Source organism: Asterias rubens, chromosome 8 (genome assembly GCF_902459465.1).
Source record: "Asterias rubens chromosome 8, eAstRub1.3, whole genome shotgun sequence".
Taxonomy (NCBI): domain Eukaryota; kingdom Metazoa; phylum Echinodermata; class Asteroidea; order Forcipulatida; family Asteriidae; genus Asterias; species Asterias rubens.
Genome location: NC_047069.1, coordinates 13,885,892 through 13,907,511, shown reverse-complemented (window position 1 = coordinate 13,907,511; position 21,620 = coordinate 13,885,892).

Here is a 21,620-nt window from a genome sequence, read left to right as displayed (position 1 = left end):
TCTTTGACAAAACACAAAAAAAATGTCCATCCAGTGCCTTTAAAAAGCCGTGGGTGTTGCCAGTCTAATTTAGATTATACGAAAAGCTAGCTCATATCGATTTCATTAGCAGTATATCTCTAATGGCAAGGTTTCCCATGACATCTTAGGAAATGGGAGTGTTTAAGCTCCCCTGATTCCAACGGGTCTATTACTTTCGCCTGTTACGTTAAATGTGCCATCACTCATTGGATTCAGGATGACAAACTGCAATCCTCGGATCTTTTTTTGTTGTCATTATCAGAACCAAACCATCAAGTTGACCTGTGATAGTACGTGTTTACCAAGAAAAACCCCTAAAGAAAAGCTGAGGTTTTCAGTCATTTTCGACAACATAAGTCAGTTTAACTTTCATTAGCAAACGAATCCGTATCTTCAGCATAAACCGTCGCTCAGACTCATTCTAAAGCAACTGGATTGCGTACCATTAAATTTGAACATAACTCGGCCAAGCGGAATGAAATTCAATTGAGCAGAGGATGCAGACTGCTGAAAAGAGCTGCTGCGAGTTTGACAGTTTGTTTGCCAGTGGATCATGGATTGGATTGTTAATCTGAAGTGTTACTTTTGTAATAGCTCAAATATAATCTACAAGGGAAACTATAAGTACCAACCATCTCCAAGAGGGCATCGTAGCTCTATGTTGGAGGTCGGTCTATTTGTGGTTCGCCAGTCAGAAGCCATACAACCGTTACCTGCCGTGTAACCAGTCATCGTACCAAAGTGTCTTCATCTTTAATGACGTCGGGGAACAAATTGCTCAGCAAGTTGAACTTGAATAAATGTTATTAGAAACTTTTACTTTCGCGCGAAATAGAATATGAACAGAGCTTTTAAATCACCGGGAAACCCTACACTCTATGTCTAACCGAGACTTAATTCCATTTAAAAAAAATCCTTCGGTCGATGGTAACAAAATACATTAAGTGCAATTAGAAGATGCTACTTTACTATTCTGACACGTGTATTTATACTAAACACCTTCAAATTACACAACAAACATCCGAACATCACCGAGCGGGAACGAGCGGTCACGAAGCTCGATAAACGAACAACCACACCTCGTATTATACAATGACAGCACTATTAGTAAAGGAAGCCGGTCAAATATTTTCAAATAAAAGGAGAAATTTAGAAATTTTGTGAAGAATATGACTGTTACTAATCTAGCAAGTAATCAATGTTTATTATATGGCCTTTGGGTGCTTGTACGATCAATTACGTTTAACTTGCCGCCGAGTGAACAAAAAAAGAGTTAACATTTGAGGTGCCCTTATGCGGGCCCCGGACTCTACCCATAGAGGGCGAGAGACACTGAATACTGCGCGTGCAAAGTAAGTATGAGTTGACGGGGTTTACAGATCTGTTTGATACTCACTAGACAGTCAACACCCGTCACAAGAAGACTCATAAAATAATAGCATAACCTTCTTGAGGTTTGGTGCTAGTTGAATGCCGTCAAGTGTATACTTTACCCCCATACAATCCGGCTCATCAAGTTGTTGACAAACCAAGAGCCGTGAAACCATTACACTCCTCAGTTAATTAGTTGACATAATTACACGAGCTGACAAACCGACACCGTTCAGTGTACGTTAACAAACTGACAGTTGAAGGTTATTACTGCGCAAAAGAAACAGTTGATGAATCGAAAGGCAGACGGACCAGGAGTGAGCAAAAACGGGTTCTAATTGCATTTGCAACTATGTGTCTTCAATTTGTATACACAATGGTTTGTGGCAATGACATTAATTTATGGCACTGTCTCTCCAGCAATTTATGTTTGTCAAGCGGAACAACTATATTAGATATTATTCCAGTGTAATCCAACTATGTCTCTATGACCAGTGCTATCTTTTATCTTTACCCACTGGTAACTGAAAGCGAAAAGCGAAATTAAAACAACATGTTTTCGGGATTATAAAGTATTTCTTTACTTGCTTTTTGTTAAACATTTTTTTGGGGATATTTGTTACATATGTTTAGGCAAGTAATCATGAAGGAAGGGCTGTAGGCTAGTGGTTTTAAGAATGCTGATACATGAACAATTTGTTCGCATGTTTTGTATACGTGTATAAGTATTTTTCATTAAGACATTATTTTACTAACAGTGAATAAAGCTTTGTTATAATTAATGGGGATGCGTTTAGAGATAAGTGTGCGAGTAACAGATCACGAGGGTACTGTTTAAAGTGTGTCCTTAATGCAAATACCGTTTTAAAATCGAATACTTTAGGGTATGCCAGTGATACGGGGCTGTGCCAGAACATTTATGGCCAGAACTAGTATATGTTCATCGCAAAACAAAATATATCGTTATTTGTATACAGTTTAGCCTCTCACAATATGCCTATCGAGCAACTGTGTATAGCGCACTTTCAGTTAGACAATAATTTGAAGTATACACTAAGATATCTTTAGAATGAACTCACGAAAACTATACCTCTCTAAATATGAAAGTCCGTAAATATCAAAACTAAATTGCATGGAACAGTTTACTGCACTGTAACCAGTCGATATCCAGTTCTGGCAAACAATGGGTAAGTATTGCTATTGGCGCACTTTAAAGCATTGATGAGCCGGGGGTAAGGGACCCTAGTGCACTCTTGCCGTTTGTATTTCCGTACATGTGATACACTTATTGATTGACACGCGACAAGATGAGTTAGAAATACAACACGCACAAATCATTGGTCTCAGGCCGTGTGAGTTTTATCATGGATGAAGTCCGTCCCTCCATCCACCACGGTCTCATTTAAAGGCAGTGGACACAATTGGTAATTACTCAAAATAATTATGAGCATGAAACCTTACTTGGTAATGAGTAATATAGGGAGAGGTTGATAGTATAAAACATTGTGAGAAACGGCTCCCTCTATAAGTAATATAGTTTTTGAGAAAGACGTAATTTTCCACGAATTTGATTTCGAGACCTCAAGTTTAGAATTTGAGGTCTCGAAATCAAGCATGTGAAAGCACACAACTTCGTGTGACAAGGGTGTTTTTTCTTTCATTATTATCTCGCAACTCCGACGACCAATCGAGCTCAAATTTTCGTAGGTTTGTTGAGATACACCAACTGTGAAGGCTAGTCTTTGACAATTACCAATAGTGTCCAGTGTCTTTAAAGGAAATATAAAATAATTCAAAACAAAATTCAAAAAAGATTCAAAATAATTTTTTGCATAAAAGTTTACTTGGTAACGAGCAACGGAGAGCTGTTGGTAGTATTACACATTGTGCGAAACGGTTCCCTCTGAGGTAACGTAGTTTTTTGAGAAAGAGTTAATTTCTCACTCAAAAGAAGACTTCAGCTGAAGCCTTTTATTTGAGGCAGATGAAAGCATACAAAATTTGTTAAACAAGGGTGTTTTGTCTTTCATTTAACTCTTGCAAGTTCGATGACCATTATTGAGCGAGAATTGTCAAAGTTTGGTAATTTTATATGTATACAATTGGAGATGAGACCGAGTGAAATTACTGGTCTTTGACAATTACCAAACGTGTCCATGCCTTTAACCGACCAGCTCCTCCCGGCTGAGCAGCTAATGGGGACAGTGGTGCATGCTGTCTCTTGACAAATTAAGACGGTTGTTTAGGGAGAGGGGAAACCGTAAACCTTTATGCTGGGCTTTGGGTAGCAGCTTCCTCCCCCATCGGGTGGCGATGTACAGTTATTCGGGCTCGTATTACCGGCACAGATGGATCGCCGCGTGTGTTTGACTTGGGGATTGGGGAGCGCCACATGCAACAAAATATAGGCCTCAGCATGTACTGGGAAAGGATACTGATGGACGTGATGAACTATTTGGATATCCTCTATGCGTTTCTTCTGTCCATCCAGTTGTATTGATTATACGTCGTAATGGGTTCACGAGAATGGCGCTTAGAGGGCGCTGCATTGCGGCGACTGCCCGGTGTTTCAAGCTTCTTATGTAAAATGCAATACTTTGCTCTGTGTTGTATATTATTACTTAAGCCGCTAGGACGAAAGTTCTCGTGTGGATTAAAAACAAAATTAAGTCTCGAATCTTGAATCTTGAGACTGATTTTCTTAGTGGTCCCTGCGACCCATCAGTTTTAGGGGGCAATTATTTCAAGTCGGGCAAACGAGACACTACTTCGAGTTACGACGCCGTGAGGATGCCCTGAATGTCAGAGATACCAACTCGTTTACCTTCACACAAACTGAACTCGGCTACCACACAGCTCTAGACTGTCCTTTGCACCTACACGAGGCACGTCATACTTTGTTTTAGTGTGCTCAAGCCATTTGATCTATATGTGCACATATGTGCTGGGTAGGTCCACCCTTTGGCAATTTTTAAACGTTTTCAAGACGTAGCCAAAGTCAGACTCAATCCTAAGTCGCAGCCGTAGTCACAAAAAGAGCATAAGCCCCTTAGGTCAGTGGCCTTTCTCACTCAACCTGCATACGCCCTAGGTGCAGATAACTATTGACACTAACTCAGCACCTTAAGGACCCCGTAAGCGACAAATCGCAGAATCTTCTTCAATAATATTATACGCAGATGATGTAAATAGTACCCGTGGGCCGTGCCGAATATTACTGTTTGTTTAACTACAGGGGGTGGAATTGTGTTGACCAATACCTGCGCCTGAATCAACAACAGTTCAGTTCACTAGTTGAAAACATGAATATTGAACAGCCAAGTTTAATTTACTTAAAAAATACCAAGGGACTCGCGGGCAATTGGTATTTGCATAGAATTAGTGTTGTAAACCTTGTTGTATTGCCCTTTTTAAAACACATAACTCCGCTCATACCCGTGGCTCGGTTGCGCGCTTGCTTATCGGCTTCGAACGGCTTATTTGGATAACACACTGATTGTTTCATACATGATGGGGTTTTAAGGATTGAAATTAGACGCTGGAATGGAACAGCTTTTTAATGACGACTTAAGTCATTTACACACTATATATGTATATCCAATCTGTTCTTAAAACAATGACCCAAAGGCCATTGAAATTGAAAACACTCTTCACTCCATCCTTGCGAGTATAACAAAATAAAGCTTTTGAATTTCTCAGTAAGATAGCTTGAAGTAATATTTATTACCGAGGACTGTCCTAACACTATAGAGTTGAAACACGACTGAAGTCCAGGTCTCGGACTTGACTCCGTTTTGAGTCACTTCGGTGACTCGGACTAGACTTGATTCGAATCAAGTCGGCAGAGACTCAAACCCCGACTCGGACTCGACTATCATGACTCGGACTTGACCCCTTAAAGACTCGTGAGTCACGAGTCATATATATTGTTTAAATGTTAGAAACAATTCCGATGATCCGGTTGCCATGCACACGTAGAGGAATATTAATGTTAACAAGTCGTACAGTAGTGTAGTGTTCGTTGTATTGTAGTAAAAACGGCCAAATGGACATCTCTGTTGAGTCATTATTGTGCACGTCACCACCCAGAACGTTGGTATTCTGTCAACGTTAATGTTGTGGTTTCACCCCTTGGGCCACAGGCAAGAACACATAAAAGCAACACAATATTTAAAGAACACGTTGCCCTGGATCGGTCGAGTTGGTCTTTGAAAAGCGTTTTTAACCGTTTGTTATAAAATGCATATGGTTAGAAAGATGTTTTAAAAGTAGAATACAATTATCCACACAAGTATCACTCGAAATTGCGAGGTTTTCTTTTTACCTCGTTGACTAACACGGTCGGCCATTTATGGAGTCAAGTTTTTGACTCCCATAAATAGCCGGCCGTGTTAGTTCACTACGTAAAAGGAAAACCGTCCAATTTATTCATTTTATAACAAACGGTTACAAACGCTTTTCAAAGACCAACTCGTCCGATCCAAGGCAATGTGTTCCTTTAAAACGAAACCACAGTTCATTACAAAACTGGATGAAGTGCAGAAACAAGAGTACAGTGGTTTGAATTACGTCATAGATTCAGGGTTAACCTTTATTAAAACGACAGTTCAAAAAGAAATATCCTCAACTCAAGATTGTCTGTAACTCAACCGGTGTGTGCACATCCCTCCCCAAACATACATTAAACAAATATAATCGATTAGGTATTTTATTAATTAAACTATTTCATTCTCGTTGGTCTCCCTGCTCAAACGTGGGATACGTATGTGACAGTTGGTTTTTCATTAGATTTTCATTTGTGTTTGTTTTCTGTCATCGCCTATCATTTTCTCTTGGATCAGTTGGTTGCATTATAAGTTAATGTACATCACAGCGTTTATACTACTCTATCTCGACACAAAAAGATCGCTGTAAAGCTTCAACACAAAGTAACAAAACAATAGCGAAGGAACACCAAACAAAAAAAACACATTGTGAAAAGCATTCTACAAAGATTCATAGAAGTAAATTAAATCACTTACCTTGTATTTACACGCGAGACAACACAAGCAGAGGACCCAACTACAGCTCAATTCGTACAGAATAAAATGGAGAGCAGCGGAGTTCAAATGTTCTCATAATGCCACGTGCCTCTAGACATCTAAGAGAGGAAAAAGGGGAATTCCGATTTGTTATTCAATTAAAGCTTGGAATGCTGCATGTATCAGGCCAGAGATAGGTCTAACTGTTACTCTATGTATACGACTGGTGCTTGGGGATATAATGTCCTGGAATCATAAATTTACCCTGACTCATTTTGAAAGGTCCAATGTGATATATAAAGTGGCGTGCGTGGGAAGGGTGTGTGGGGGTAGTTGTGGATAGCTATTTCAGGTCCTCCAGCCCCGTCGCACCGCCAGGAGGTTCTCTTTCATTATGTATAATATCCTTCAATGATAATCATCTTATGATGCATGTTTCATGAACAAAACTGTGAGTTCCATCCTCGTTGAACGAACATCTCGGCGAGAACACACTATGTTATACTAACCAACAAACGGACCATGCCCATGTGTGACCTTTTTGTTCACTCTATGACTGTATAATGATAGCCATTTTGAATTTTGCTTTCACCAGATATTGTTACTTTTATTTCCAATGAACTTATTTTCATACTTATCAACCCAATCAGAAAACGACCAACTTGTAGCGAGTAAAAACAGGGTTTCTGTGTCATTTGGAATTCAGTTAAAACCGGCATTCAATTTCACTTTTGTGGCATGCGTATCTTTTTACAGCATTCTGTTAACTTAAAAAGCATTTTTTTTTTTTTTACAAGCAAAACTGTTCTTACTTTTAGTAGAGAAATGCAACTGGAAATTGTAATGCCGCTTGAGCGAATTGTTAAATTGACTTGTTATTCTATTTTAATCACATGAAGCAGTGGCGTTCGTTTTTTTAGTGGCGTTCGATTTTGTGTGAAACAGAATAACGCGAGTTTTAATTTGACCGTCTATTTGCCGAAAAGGAGATAAACCCGTACAAACTTCTTTGCACAAAACTCCAAGTACAACGAGCTAATAGTTTAGACGTGTCTCCATACCAAGTGTCCTCGCATTGAACAGATTTCATGACACGATTGAGAGAAAAAATTCCAGGAACGATGCTCTCACTGATGGGGGTGGATGCTACAAACAGATCTCCAATCTAATCTCAACTAAAAGAAACGTGTGCAAGAGTCTCCCTGTCTATATGTCTTAGCAAGTATGCATTTGAAGCCAAGTCATTGAGTCTTGAGCTGCGTCCACACCTCGGTCTCCTTTAGGGTCTGCGCAAGGGCCCTCCACTTCTGATGGCCTTCTCTTAAGTACGCAGGTGTAAACTCAATAAATCGCATAACTGAAAATACATCGTAGCAGAGAGTACCGGACTTTCTGCAGACCTGGGTCCAATTTCATAGAGCTGCTTAAGCAAAAAATGTGCTTAAGCACGAAAATAGCATGCTTATTTTACACATGTTACTGGCCCAAATTTCATGCCATATACATTGCTTGTGACTGGTATTTAGCTCTTGTCTACTTAGCATAACAATTGAGTGGAGTCTTGGCCGGTCATCTGATTTTACTAAGTAAAGATTTTTTCGCTTAAGCAAATTTTGTGCTTAAGCAGCTCTATGAAATTGGGCCCTGATCATTCTCACATTCAGGGTGTCTAAACTGTTCGGAACTACCCGCATCACTGCCCGAATAAATACGCAGTCCCGATCCCGATGTGCTCGTCTGCACATTCGTTTCACCTCACGAAACTCTGCCAATTTCCTTCTTCCTGTGCGTTTAAAGCGTGTTTAGGGTGGTTGGGGCGACAGCCAGTCGGATGATACGCAGATGGGCTTTACGCTTTTGGGCGATACAACATGACGTAGTGGTCGCTCAATATGGAGAGAGAAATCGAACTTGATTTCTGGAGTTCACAAGCGAAACCGATACAGATATACGATATTCAAATTTTGTTTCGCAATTATAGATGACGTTGTTCCTTATTTTTGGGTGACATCGAAGTGTAATGTTTAAAACAGGAGGAAACCTGAAGTTTAGGGCAAATGTATTCTATAGTCAGGGAATCCGAGTATGCTACATGTACGAAGGAAACAGATTTTAGATCATTCTGAAGCATGTAATGAACCGGCAGGATAGAAGCCCATTGAGACCCGATCCCAGTTGTAGTCTCACTTAACTGATGAACTGTTTATTTCAAGCAGACATTAAACACTCTGAACATGGACAATTGTATTTCAATGGCACACCCATATATTTAATCCTGACCCTGATCACACTGCAAACAGTCATATGGATGATCGTACGTGTACGGATACATGTTTTGAACCAAATTGTTTTTTTTTCTTGTATGCCAACGGAAATCAAATTTCTGTGTATTTATGTTGCGGACAGTAAAACATTCTAATTCTAATTCGAATATACAACTCGGTATCTCTTCTGCATATTTTGTCAACGCCCTTATGAAGACATGCTGCATAAGCATGCCCAGTCATAGGGCAAGGTCCTGTGAACCGCAACGAAATGCATATTTACCCCCAAAAGGTCATCTCAGAGTAACAGTCAGCGAACTCTATTGTAACTTATCGGGTAGCGGGTTGCACGTCTTTTTTAAAGACAGTGGCGGCCATTTTGAAAATTTGTAAGTCATGACATTACCAACGCGTGCCGTGCATGTTTTAAGGGACATTTAAAACAAAAGTATACAATGGATAAATTAACATTGTGGCATTACCGATTTAAAATCTGAATGGGGAAATTTGGTCTTCTAAATCAATTCAGAAAAGGAAAAGACAGTGGACACTATTGGTAATTGTCAAATACCAGTCTTCTCACTTGGTGTATCTCAACATATGCATAAAATAACCAACCTGTGAAAATTTGAGCTGAATTGGTCGTGAGTTGCGAGATAATAATAAAAGAAAAACAAATCTTGTCGTACGAAGTTGTGTGCTTTCAGATGCTTGATTTCGAGACCTCAAGTGCTAAATCTGAGGTCTCGAAATCAACGTGGAAAATTACTTTTTTCTCGAAAAATACGCTACTTCAGAGGGAGCCGTTCCACACAATGTTTTATACTATCAACCTCTCCCCATTACTCGTTACCAAGTAAGGTTTTATGCTAATAATTATTTTGAGCAATTACCAATAGTGTCCATTGCCTTTAAAGGGTCTATGTAACTTGTGTAGGACAAAAAACACAATGTCCACAGATTTACACTTAACTTACACAGTTTGAAGATAATGATAGTAGAAAGCTTCGCTGAAAATGTTACGTGCTGAGGTGCTGTAGTTTTTGGGAAATGAGTAAAACAATATCATGAAAATAATTTTCGTCAAAAAATCCCCCCCACAGAAGTGTGGATGGGGTCTACGAACGAATACTTACCGGTAGAGTCTAATTACTAATTTGCATATTCCCTATGCCGCCAGGCAATATTGCTAAGACTTTACACACAATAGCGCCCCCTCCACCGTCCTACCCACAATGCCCCATGACAAGAATGCTTTCCACGAAGTCGTCCTCTTTTCTATGAGCCCTACCAAAATGTAAGCACCCAAGAACCGAGTATGTGGGGAAGGAGGGAGGGATACTCTACCGGTAAGTATTCGTTCGTAGACCCCATCCACACTTCTGTGTGTGGGGGGGGGGGGGTCTACTTCACTCTACTTACCGGTAGAGTCGAATTACTAATTTGCATAGACTCGCACCGAGGAAAGGCGGTGGGTATACGCGGTGCTACTGCATGTCTTTAGGGGCGTAGGACCAAGACGCGCTCAGAGAACGCCTCGCGGACCCTAGGCCCGATTAAGGTCCATGCCCGAATGAATGGAGGTTTCGTCTCCATGGGTGAACAGAACTCATTGTAATGTTAGCCCTCTATTATATGGGAAAATCACATACAAGCGTTATCCCTAACGAGGTGGAGCTTCTTCAGGCTTCACAGCTCGGCTGGCCATCTGCAACACGGCTCGACCTGCTCTTCCATCCACCTGCAGACCGTCCTTCAGGTAGCAGTCGGAGAACATGTAAGGGTTCTTCCAGGAAGCTGCCCTTGTGATATCCTTCATGGGGTTTTAAAGAAAATCCATGAGGAATACAGGTGGGGGTCAGCCAAGGCATGGTAGGCACCGGGGAGGGGGGGGGGGTTGAATCGAATGGCGACTAGGCCGGAAGTAGGTGAGGAGACGAAGCTGAATAGGCCTCATCCCTCGCCTGCAAAAATTGATTAAATCCACATGCTGGCTATAAGGCCCAGGAATCTGAGCCAGGCCAGCTTCAGTGCCACCGTTGCCCGAGGAAAAGGGGGGGGGGGGGGGCACGCATTGACGCAAGTTCAACACCTGGTCCACTGATGGGCGGGCCAGCTCCTTCTGAAAGTCGAGGGCCGCACCGATGAAGATGGCACCTGAGAGGGGATTGGGTGCGACTTCTCGTCTGTCACCAAGAACCCCAGGTTGGGCGTGAGGTGTCAAGTTATCTTGAGCGCCGCTGCCGTCGCCTCCCTGGACCGACCCCTGATTAACCAATCGTCAAGGTGATGGAAATCATCACCCCCTCGTCTCCAAAGTGCTGCCCAATCAGCCCCATCTACTTCGCCTGTGGCGTGGAGGCCTGTGGTTTCCTCAGGTCCATCTCGTCCGCCGCCTTAAGGCGTTTAGCCTCGGATTCCATGGACTCCTGAAAATTACCCGCAAACAGGACTTCCCATCAGAGGGAGCGCGTCGATACGCTTGTCGTGCCCCGCGGACGGGAGACAAAAAACGCATCTTAGACGTGCAGCCGTTAGGCCGATGTTGCTAGGGTCAAAACCCTTGCAAACTGGTCCAGATCGGTATGCAGCCTGCTGGCAGACAATGGATGGAAGCTACCAGCATGTCTGCCGGAACCGCTGAGTCCTCAACACCAGCTAGTGTGAGGTACTCGGATAGAAGGAGTCGGAAGGACGACGTGCGCATGCCAAAGCGTGACGCTGAGTCCCTCTTCCCGACTACCTCTTCCATTTTCCCTTGGGCTTTGTCTGCAAAGGGAAATTTGGAAGGAGCTGTCCCCCTATCGGCGGCAAGTCTATCTGACGCCGAGTCTGGTAGAACTGGGTTCGGAAAATATATATCGAAGTCCACCGTGGGGAATCGATAATAAGTCTCCGCCCACTTGGAGTAAGTATTCCCAAATGGTCGCCAACATAATGCCCTCGATACGGTCACTGCAGACACGATCGAGTGGCATAGCTGGAAAATTATTTCCGCTCCGCAGAGTCGGGCCTGTCCTCCACTTGAATGATTGTCGTTCAGCAGGAGGATCCTCAGATTTCTCGACGGGAAGGCCCGGCATCCGAGTCGTGTCCCGCTTGACAAGGCGCAATTTAGTTTCGGTAATTGACGACCGCTGAATGCTAGTGGCCAACTCGTCCTTTTCCAGGGACACGAAGGACCCCGAAGGAAGCAGGCTGATCCCCGGCGGAGCCAAGCAAAAAAAATTGTCAGAGCTTGACGGGAAATGTCGAGCGTGACGTGTTTTTTTATTTATTTATTTTTGTTATTTAATTTTATTTATTTATAATTATTTCACCTGGGTGAACGGGGCGCCCGAACAACGGGTAAACCCGAAGACGAGGGCGGGCCCAGTGAGCAGGGTTTGCCGGGGGACTCCCAGCTACCCTGCTCCATGTAAACAAGCCTTCAACCCATTACATTGCAAGCGCCCGTCAACGACCGTTGTGGGGGAACCCACGTGGTCAGCGAGGGCCGGGTAAGCCGAGCCGTGTGGAGAGGGGGATGCCCTCCGGATGCAGCAACCCCGAGGCCGGGTCGAGAGAGGGCACGGTGCGCTCCGGATTGGAGCCACCCCTAGCCCTACTTCTTCTAGTTACCGCCCCAGCACCAGCTTTCTTTGTCTTGCTTGGGCGTTTAACCTTCGACTGGGTAGACCATGGAGGAATAATTAGGAATTAATCTTTCTCCATGGGTAGACCCACGCACATGCTGACCAGAGAAGTGGAACGGAAGTCTCCCCTCCTTGGGAGGTCCGCCAGCCGGCGCAGCCGACTGAGGCTACGGGGGCCGGTTGAATGGCTTGCCTTTCTGGGAGCCAGACATAGACGCGTCAGATCGCTTGACGGTGAATGTCGGGCGTGACGGTCTTTCTTGGCATACTGTCTCTTGTGCAAATATCGGTCCCGGGTCGAATCTGAGGCCCTCTCGGAGGAATATGGGCGACCGGGACGCCCGAGTAACGGGTAAAACCCGAAGAGGAGGGCGGGCCCTGTGAGCGGGGTGTGCCAGGGGACTCCCAGCTACCCGACTCCACGTCACCAATCCTTCTACCCATCGCATGCGCACCACCGCCTATGGCGTGGGCGGGTGTCGATCGGGTAGGGTGGCCTCGCAAAAGCCCATCAACGACCGTCGTGGGGGAACCCACGTGGTCGGCGAGGGCCAGGCTCACTGAGCCGGTTGGAGGGGGGAATCCCTCCGGCTGCAGTGACCCCGAGGCTCGAGAGAGGGCGCGGTGCGCTCCGGAACGGAGTTACCTTTAGCCCTACTCTCTTGGTCGCCGCCCCGGCACTAGTTTTCTTGGACTTGCCGGGGCGCTTGACCTTAATTTGGGTGGACCCACGTACGCTGATCGAAGAGGGGGAGCGGGAAGGCTCCCTCCTTGGTCAGTGGGTCCCCCAGCCGACGCAGCCGACTGAGGCTGCGGGGGCCGGTTGAAGGGCGAGCCTCACCGGCGCAGCCCTCCGAGGGCTCCGACTGTCCCGGGGGAATGGACGTACCCCCAGTTCCAACAGTCGGAGCCCCCCCAATTTCCATTGAACTACTCATTTATAACGATCTTAAATCTCAAACACTTCAACTAAACAACAACTCTACTATCTTCAATCTCAGTCTTTATTTCAAATCTCAGCAATAAAGGTAAGGTGTTTTTATTTCATTTTAAAAAGGGTAAACTGTTGGACACAGAATTATTTACGTCCTCACCCAACTGTGGCTAAGAGAAAAGAGGACGACTTCGTGGCAAGCATGTCATGGGGCATTGTGGGTAGGACGGTGGAGGGCGCTATTGTGTGTAAAGTCTTAGCAATATTGCCTGGCGGCATAGGGAATATGCAAATTAGTAATTCGACTCTACCGGTAAGTAGAGTGAAGTAGACTCATTGATTTTTCTTTTTTGCAGAGGGAACAAATGCGGCCTGGCCCGGTATCAAGAAAGTTATAAGTGAGATCATCGGTGACAATAAATGCACTAACAAGATATGTTGTCCAGCCTTACCGGTCAACTCGAGTATATAGGTTGTAAAAAAGACAAAAAATTAAAATGACATCACATAACAGTGACAAACAAAACTGGTCGTCCTCGATCAATAAACAAAAACCGCGTATAAACAAAGCCACCTGTAGTTGATGTGGGGGGGGGGACACACCTTGAAATGGCCTGGAGTTGATCATCTTCTCATCAATATCTTATTGAAAGAGGACTAACGGTGCAATGGATGAGAGGTTATGGATGAATGACAGAAGGACTATGAGCTTTACATTGGAAAAACCAACGACAATTATTCCTCAAAATGTCATCAATGATAAAAAGGATAATGCTCTGTATTTGATCAAGCTTGAGTTGTGAAGTAGACTGCAAATAAATGGTGTATATAAAGACATGAACTTTGGCATCAATATTATACATACATAATTGATGGGAAAACTTGAATAGTTTCCATTATTCACTTGTTCTTAACATTGATTTTGAGTATCTTTCATTATTTCAAAGGCACAGCAAATATAAACCAAATGTCTATTGCTTGTCATGTAAATTTAGTTTGCCAAGGAAAACATGACATGGAAAAAGCTGTGAACATTCGATGCAAATGCATACAGGGGACAATTGTGTTTTTGTACAAAGGGGATACAAACTGCACGTATAACGAAATTAGTACCACAACAAAATTATACTGCGCCCTTGAATAAAAAATATATATCAACTTTACTCAGTACAAGAGACCGACATATATCGCGTTATTCTGCTTAAATTTGAATTGTTTGGGGAATCGGAAATCAGATGAAGTCATGGAAAAAGCCGTGAACATTTCATGCAAATTGTTCAGGAATACAGCATAAAAGGGATCCATGTCTCAAATGCTTTTGTACGTTGGTGATAAAGCTGCACATCTAATACAATTTTATGACAACATATAACTATATTATATCGCCCATTGGAAAAAATACAAGACAACTTTATTCAGTACCAGAGACCTGCATGTCCTATATTATGCTTAAATTTGATTTTCTAGGGGATCGGAAATCAGATAAAAAATCATCGATGGAAATAGCCGCGAACATTTCAAGCAAAATGTTCAAGAGAATACACCGTAATGCAATCCAAGTATGGCATACTTTTGTACGTAGGGATATAGCTGCACGTGTAATGTAATTTGATAACTATTTCGCCCCTGGGTAAAAATATAGCAATTTTATTCAGTACAAGAGACCTACATATTATCCGATATTATGTTTTAATTTGATTTTCTAGCGGCATATACAGATCGGAAATCAGATAAAAGCAGGAAGAAAAACCAAGTTTGGCTACACATCTAACTGCAGTGTCCTATAAATCAATATTACATTTTTAGGCGAAATGTTTTTCCCCAGAATGCCACGGAACGGATCATTCTGCGGAGATTTAAGTGAGATTTAAAGTGTGCTACATGTAAAAAGTAAGAATGAAGTTATTGCGGGTGAGACTATGTTAGTAAATCTCTTTTGGGACAAGCTGTAGGGTATTGAAAGAACCGAAAGTACATTGCAAAAACTGGGAGGTATTCAATTTACACAGTGGGTGTTGTCACATAAGATATTGGCCTATTCAAGAGAAAATCAAAGTGTGCATTATAGGGTGTTAAAACTACACCAAAGTAATTGTGTTGGTAGAAATAGGTGATACTTTAAAACCTTGTGGTAGATATTTTGATTCTTTGTTATTGGTATCTATTCGTGACAATGTAAAAAACTGCAATTTTGCAGTGTAAGAACGACGTTTCGAGCACGGCAAAAACTTGGGTTACGTATAGGGTGGCACAACAGGGAGTCGATTTGTTTCTCAGAGCCAATAAAACAAAATAGTTTTCCCTTATAATTTTTCTTGAACAAGTCCATTTTCATTGCTATTGTTATGTCATCTACTTCTTCTTTTTATAAGATAACCTGACGAGGAGGTAAAAACAAAAAATTACGCGTGTAAATACACAATCATTTGAAGAAGACAAAATGAATTTACTACACTTATTGTTAAACTTTACTGATCTTCCCTATCCACGATATCCTTCGAACCATAAAAAATGAAAAGAATGTAGTCGTACACAAAACAAAACTGGACCAAGTTATCAATTTATTCATACGATCACGTGGGTAATGCACATATCATGCATGATGGTTAAGCGTATTGATAGCGTGGGCTTTACTAGTAAGAGGATACCCAGGTTCCATGGAAGTTCCTGGTTATCACGTCTTTTTTTACTGCCAATCGTATTTGGATTTCCCACACAGTTCACGCTCTATAACATCTGAGTTTGTTCTATCTCTATGTAATGCAATTCCCTCAGGAGAAACCGCGCAACAATATCGCCCGAACAGGGAAAAGGGCTGAATTATATAACATAACTAGGCCGAGCTGGCTGATGGCTGCGTCACTAAGCAATACGTGTTCAAATCAGAGTTCCCAATATTCCCAATTGAGCACGATGAAACGTGCTTAATCAAAGCGATCATCGGACATTTACCGAGTTTCTGATATCCGTTTTGTTTTGCTCATTATTAAATGACAGTAATAGGATTCTCTAAAATTGGTTGCATAAATAAATGTTACGTACAAAGCGGAATTAACAAACCTGGCGCTCTATAGACCCGTTTAATATACTAGAGTATGTTTGTGTTTTTCCACATTGTAAATGATTTCTAACAAAAGATGCAAACGAGATACATTAAATGTTGTTTTTGTTGTAGTTGCCGTTTTTATTGTTGTTGTTGCTGATGTTGTTATTCGTTATTTTCTTATTCTGTTGTTAATGATGATATTGATGGAGATGTTGTTGTTGTTGTTGCTCTTTTTGTTGTAGTTAATGATGTTGTATTGTTGTTGCTATTGTTGTTATTGTTGTTATTGTTGTTGTTACTGTTACCGCTGCTGCGGGCCGATTGTTGTTGTTGTTGTTGTTGTTGTTGTTGTCGTTGCTGTTGTTGTTGTTGTTGCCCCTGTTGTTATTTTGCTTTTCAAGCTACATGAGCAAAGCACTTGCAAATGCTCTCGCTGTGTTAAGTTAGGTTAACAGTTGAGAGCTATAAGAAATGTGATGACCGAATTCAAGCACGCATTTCAAAATCAACAACAAGACTACGAACAAAGAATCCCTGTTATTTTGAACAGTCATGTCAAATATATTATGAGTTGTGTAAGATATAACATATTATTGAAGTTCATTCATGGCGCACAGCCATGCATCTAAGACTATCGATTAGGAAAACATATGCTCGTATCTTTCTTTCTTTCCTCTTTCTCTCGGACGGATTAAAGCTAAAGGAAGGGGAGGGCCTGTGGGTGGCAGGTGCAAGCTTGATGCCCTGATCTGCTTTGGACATAAACAATTTTCATCCTTTGAAATCAACCTCCGAAGGCCAGCTTAAATGGAAACAACGTATAGATATTTATTTGGTTGTTGAATAGTTTCCCAAGAAATTGCCTCATCGGGTCACACTATTATCCTGCATTTCAAAATTTAAGCTTGTTTTCTTTCGGTAAGCTCATTTTTTTTTTTTTGAAAGGCTCTATCATTTTGAGCTTAAACCTAAATGTTATACGCCACAACAGCTGTAGGATGTAATCCTCGTATTAGTTGCTTAAGGTTACACAACCGAGATGGGGGTAGGTAAGAAGAAAATGCGTAATAAGAAGCCCACGCAATTTACAGACATCCTTTCAGATTAAGAGCCGTCTTCAGCCTGACGATAATTCAACCTCAAGAGAGACGAGGGACAAGCAATATTTTTTTATTCTAACTTCTAGTATTGTTGTGACTCTTTTCCATGGTGAGACCTTTGCTTGGGTTGTCCAAATATATTTTATCGAGCAATGTTAGGCCAAGCCTGATCGGTTTTAAGAAGAAAAAAAAACATGACAACTTGAATGTGACATCACTAAAACCTACACTCGAAATACACGAAGGACGCCAATTTCTCATCCTGTGTGAGTCGATTCGCATTGGAGGGTGTTGGTTGGTATTCTTACATAATAGCTAGATGCGCCAACTTTGCTGACGCGGCTGCATAATTCTAAGGAGTTGAGTTTATCTCAGAATTGCCTTCGGCACGATTGTACACAATATGGAGATTCGGTGACGAAAATACGGTATTAAGTTTTTTTTTGGAATAAAAGTTGTAATCTTTATGCCTTCGGCTTTGGCTCCGGCTTGTGCATCGGCTCCAGCTAAGCCTCTTTTTGAAACTCTGAAACATTTAATGCTCGGGTAGGCGTTCGTTTCAACAAGAATAGCTCTCTCTTAAAAAGGGGCAAAATGTTTTTAAAGGAAATGTTCTTTAACTAAGCAGTTTATTTTGTAACTGTGTATTATGTTCAACTGAATCAGCAATTTTGAAACATCAAAAGCTCGGGTAGGCGTTCATTTTCACAAGAATAAATCTCTCTTTATAAGAAAAGAAAAAAGGCAAAATGTTCTTTAAATGAAAGGATGAAGGCGATACGATTGCAAATCAGAGATGCCTAGAGCAGCCTCGTGGGTCTTGCATCATTTGCTGATTCTAGTTGAATCAAACGAAACCGACACGGGACCCTATCGACTGTGAGAATTGAGGTGAAAACAAAAGCCAACCCGTGCAGGGCTGTTTTATATAGTGCAAATATTACTGATGCTAATGTCTGCATCATGCCATTGAGATAAATGAGGTTGGGTTAGGATAGGTTTTCTCGGTCAAATTCGGCAAATGAGCAGACAATTTCAATTTCATGCGTTCGAATTAAAGCTGTTTTGCCTCTCCAGTTGTTACTGCGTTTCAAATTCAGAATCCGGTCATTCAATTTCGTTTTCAGTCAAGTAAAATCCTTTAGCACTCTGTTCAATTTAGCGTATCGTCATTCTTTTTCGTGACACACACGCCTCAAGAAGCGTCTGCGAATTTGAATGCTGCTTTGATGAATTGTTTAATTGAATTATTATTTTGTTAAATCGAATGACGCAACATTACATTCGACTAATCATACAACGAAATCGAATGACCCTTTTCAGTAGCATTCGATTTTGCGCGAAATAAAATAGCTTGGTGGTTAAATTGGCTGCTCGTTTGCCGAAATTGACCGAGAAAACCTATACTTTCAGTGTGTTGGGTATAAAAACACAGCACCTTAAAGGGGACTTCCAGACGACTTAAAGTGAAAAATAAAGTAGCTAAAAGATGCCTCAACATAATGATTAAAGTTGTAATGAAATCTGGTTCGTGCAAAATTACCTCATTCAGACTTTGGGAATGTTACTGATTCATGGAGGTGAAATGTAATAATAATGAAAAAAACAATTGCATAAGCATTTATAAAGTGCATTTTGCCAATGTTGCAAAGCGCTGAGTGCAGTTGTTCCAGGGATGACCATTGCATTGAACATGACTCTTAAGGGCAGTGTAAACCTTTTGCTCCTCCCTTTTTGTATCTCTTTCCAGATTCTGTCATTAAAGTAATGGGAAAATATTGAGAAACATACCCTTGTCGTAAAGAAAGTGTGCTTTCAGATACATGAGAAAAAATTCATGCCTTATGCCTTACTCAGATTTTAATTTTAGTCGGTAAAAATTACTTCTTTTTCTAAACTAAACTACTTCAAATCGTTTCTAACAATCTTACCACCAAAAATTCTCATTTCCATTTACCAAGTAATATTGGTTAACTTGTATATTACGGTTACTAAGTGAAAAAAGGGAACTTAAGTTATACGTTTTGTGAAAGAAACTCTTGAAAGAAGAAGGAAACAAACTACCGGGTACTCAAATATCAACCCCCTAGTGAGCCTGTCATCTTTTGTCGATATTACCTCCAAGAAATAGGTCCGTATAGAATAATTTCGGAAAGCTTGCCGAATATTTCCCTACTTTTTGTTTCCTTTTTTTCCTCTGCAAGTTGTGTTCCTCGAGGGAAAGTGGCAAACAGGTTTATAAATGATTGATTGTATTCCCCCCCCCCCCCGCCCCCAATATGCTGTATTCGCATACAACCATCTGAACTTTGTTGGTCAATTTATATGCTTGCGTGTCGACAAAAAGTACAGGGAACTTTGGCGGATCCGTTGCTTTGTTTATTTTAAATATTTAATGAATATAATTAATTATGTATCCACTTGTTATTGTGTACCTTAGGCTGCATTGTGCACTTAGGAGCAGTGTGGGCGGGGACAAAGCACCCATTCTTATTTAATACTTGTAATGGTTGGGTGAACTTTAACGTCCGCAGCAATTAGTTCTGAAGTATTACAGGTCGGTCAATATAGTGGCCTAATTGCAAATAAACACAAATATAAGACAAGTATGGGGTTTGTTTGCATCTGAAAGTTTTGAGTTTAGGCTGTTTCAGCATGAATGCCTTCGGCAGAGCCTTCGGCAGTGGCTTCGTCAGTAGCTTCAGCAACACGTTGACAAGTCCTATTCTACATCTTTATCGTTACAGCCATCAGTCATACACCTGGCCGTATCCGCGACCGTGGTCGTTAAGCCGTGGCCATAGCCGTATCAGTAGCCATTGTAGCCATAACCATAACGGTAGCAATAGCAATAGTTCAACTGGTTATTTATTTTGGTTATTTGTAAAGCCCCTAGAGATAACTTAATATTCCGCGCTATATAAGTCGAACATTAGTATTATTATTAGCCGTAGCCGAAGTCACATAACTCGGACATAGCTTGGGCCTCAAACGTCACCTTCTTGACTAGCACGGACTCGAGCTTGTAAACTCGAAGTATCGACAACAAGAGTAAAGTTCACCAGGCTTGAGTACTCTAACTCAATTTTAATCATCAATGTTTAACTGTTGTGATTTATGAGCACGTCCTATGAGATAGACGTCTGAAACATAACTTTAGATTAAAACCTGCCAGTGTATAGCCCCAAACGATGTATCTGAATGTAACCCTGACCATGTACATCATGCCCAAACTCTGCATCTCAATGCGCCAACTATGTACCTTAACCTAAAATCTGTACCTCATTGTATAACCCCAACCAAGTATGTACCTTCAAAGTAAGCCAAGCAATGTACCTCAATGGAGCCTCAGCCATATATCTCAATGTAGACCATGTACATTGATGTCACCTCAACAATGTACCATAATGTAGCCCCAACCCTGGTTCAATTTTATCCCAAACATGTACCTCAATTTACCCACACCCAGTACCCAAACGAAGCCATGGACTAGGTGTAACTATGGTTTGGGTAGAGAAGGTTGTTGATATAGTTACAGGCGAGGGCTGCAAAAGAGGTGCCGCACCGAAACAAGTCCGTTTCTCAGATTTCAAATTAGCACAGATTGAAAAGCTAGGCACAGTTGCACGTCACTCTATGTAGGCTTATAAGAGTGACTAATTAGACTAAGAGAGACTAACGTCACACAGTTGAATCACCGTTGTCGGCGCCAACTCATTAATGACACACTTGCTCAGCAGGTTGAGCTGGTGATAATTGAGTCTAAGTATGGTGCTTTCTAATAACGGATATGGAACACGATCAATGTATAATGATGGTTCGTCATCGAGTGGTATAAGTTAACATGGTCAACTATTACTTCATGGACCATGGTTGTATAAATTTCCATACAAACTAGTCCGTCTCGGTTGACTCGACGCGATTATTAAAGGAACACGTTGCCTTGGATCGGTCGAGTTGGTCTTTGAGTAACCGTTTGTTATAAAATGCATATGGGTAGAAAGATGTTGTAAAAGTAGAATACAATGATCCACACGAACATGCCTTGAAATTGCACGATTTTCCTTTTAACTTGTGTCGTAGACTAACACGGTCGGCCGTTCGCAAAGCAAAAGGAAAACCACGTGTTTCAGCTTCTCAGTGTGGTAGAGGGAATTCAAAGGCCAATAACTTGTGGAGGAATCAAACTTCACTTAGTTCGGATATCTTCACAACTAGAAAACCACAC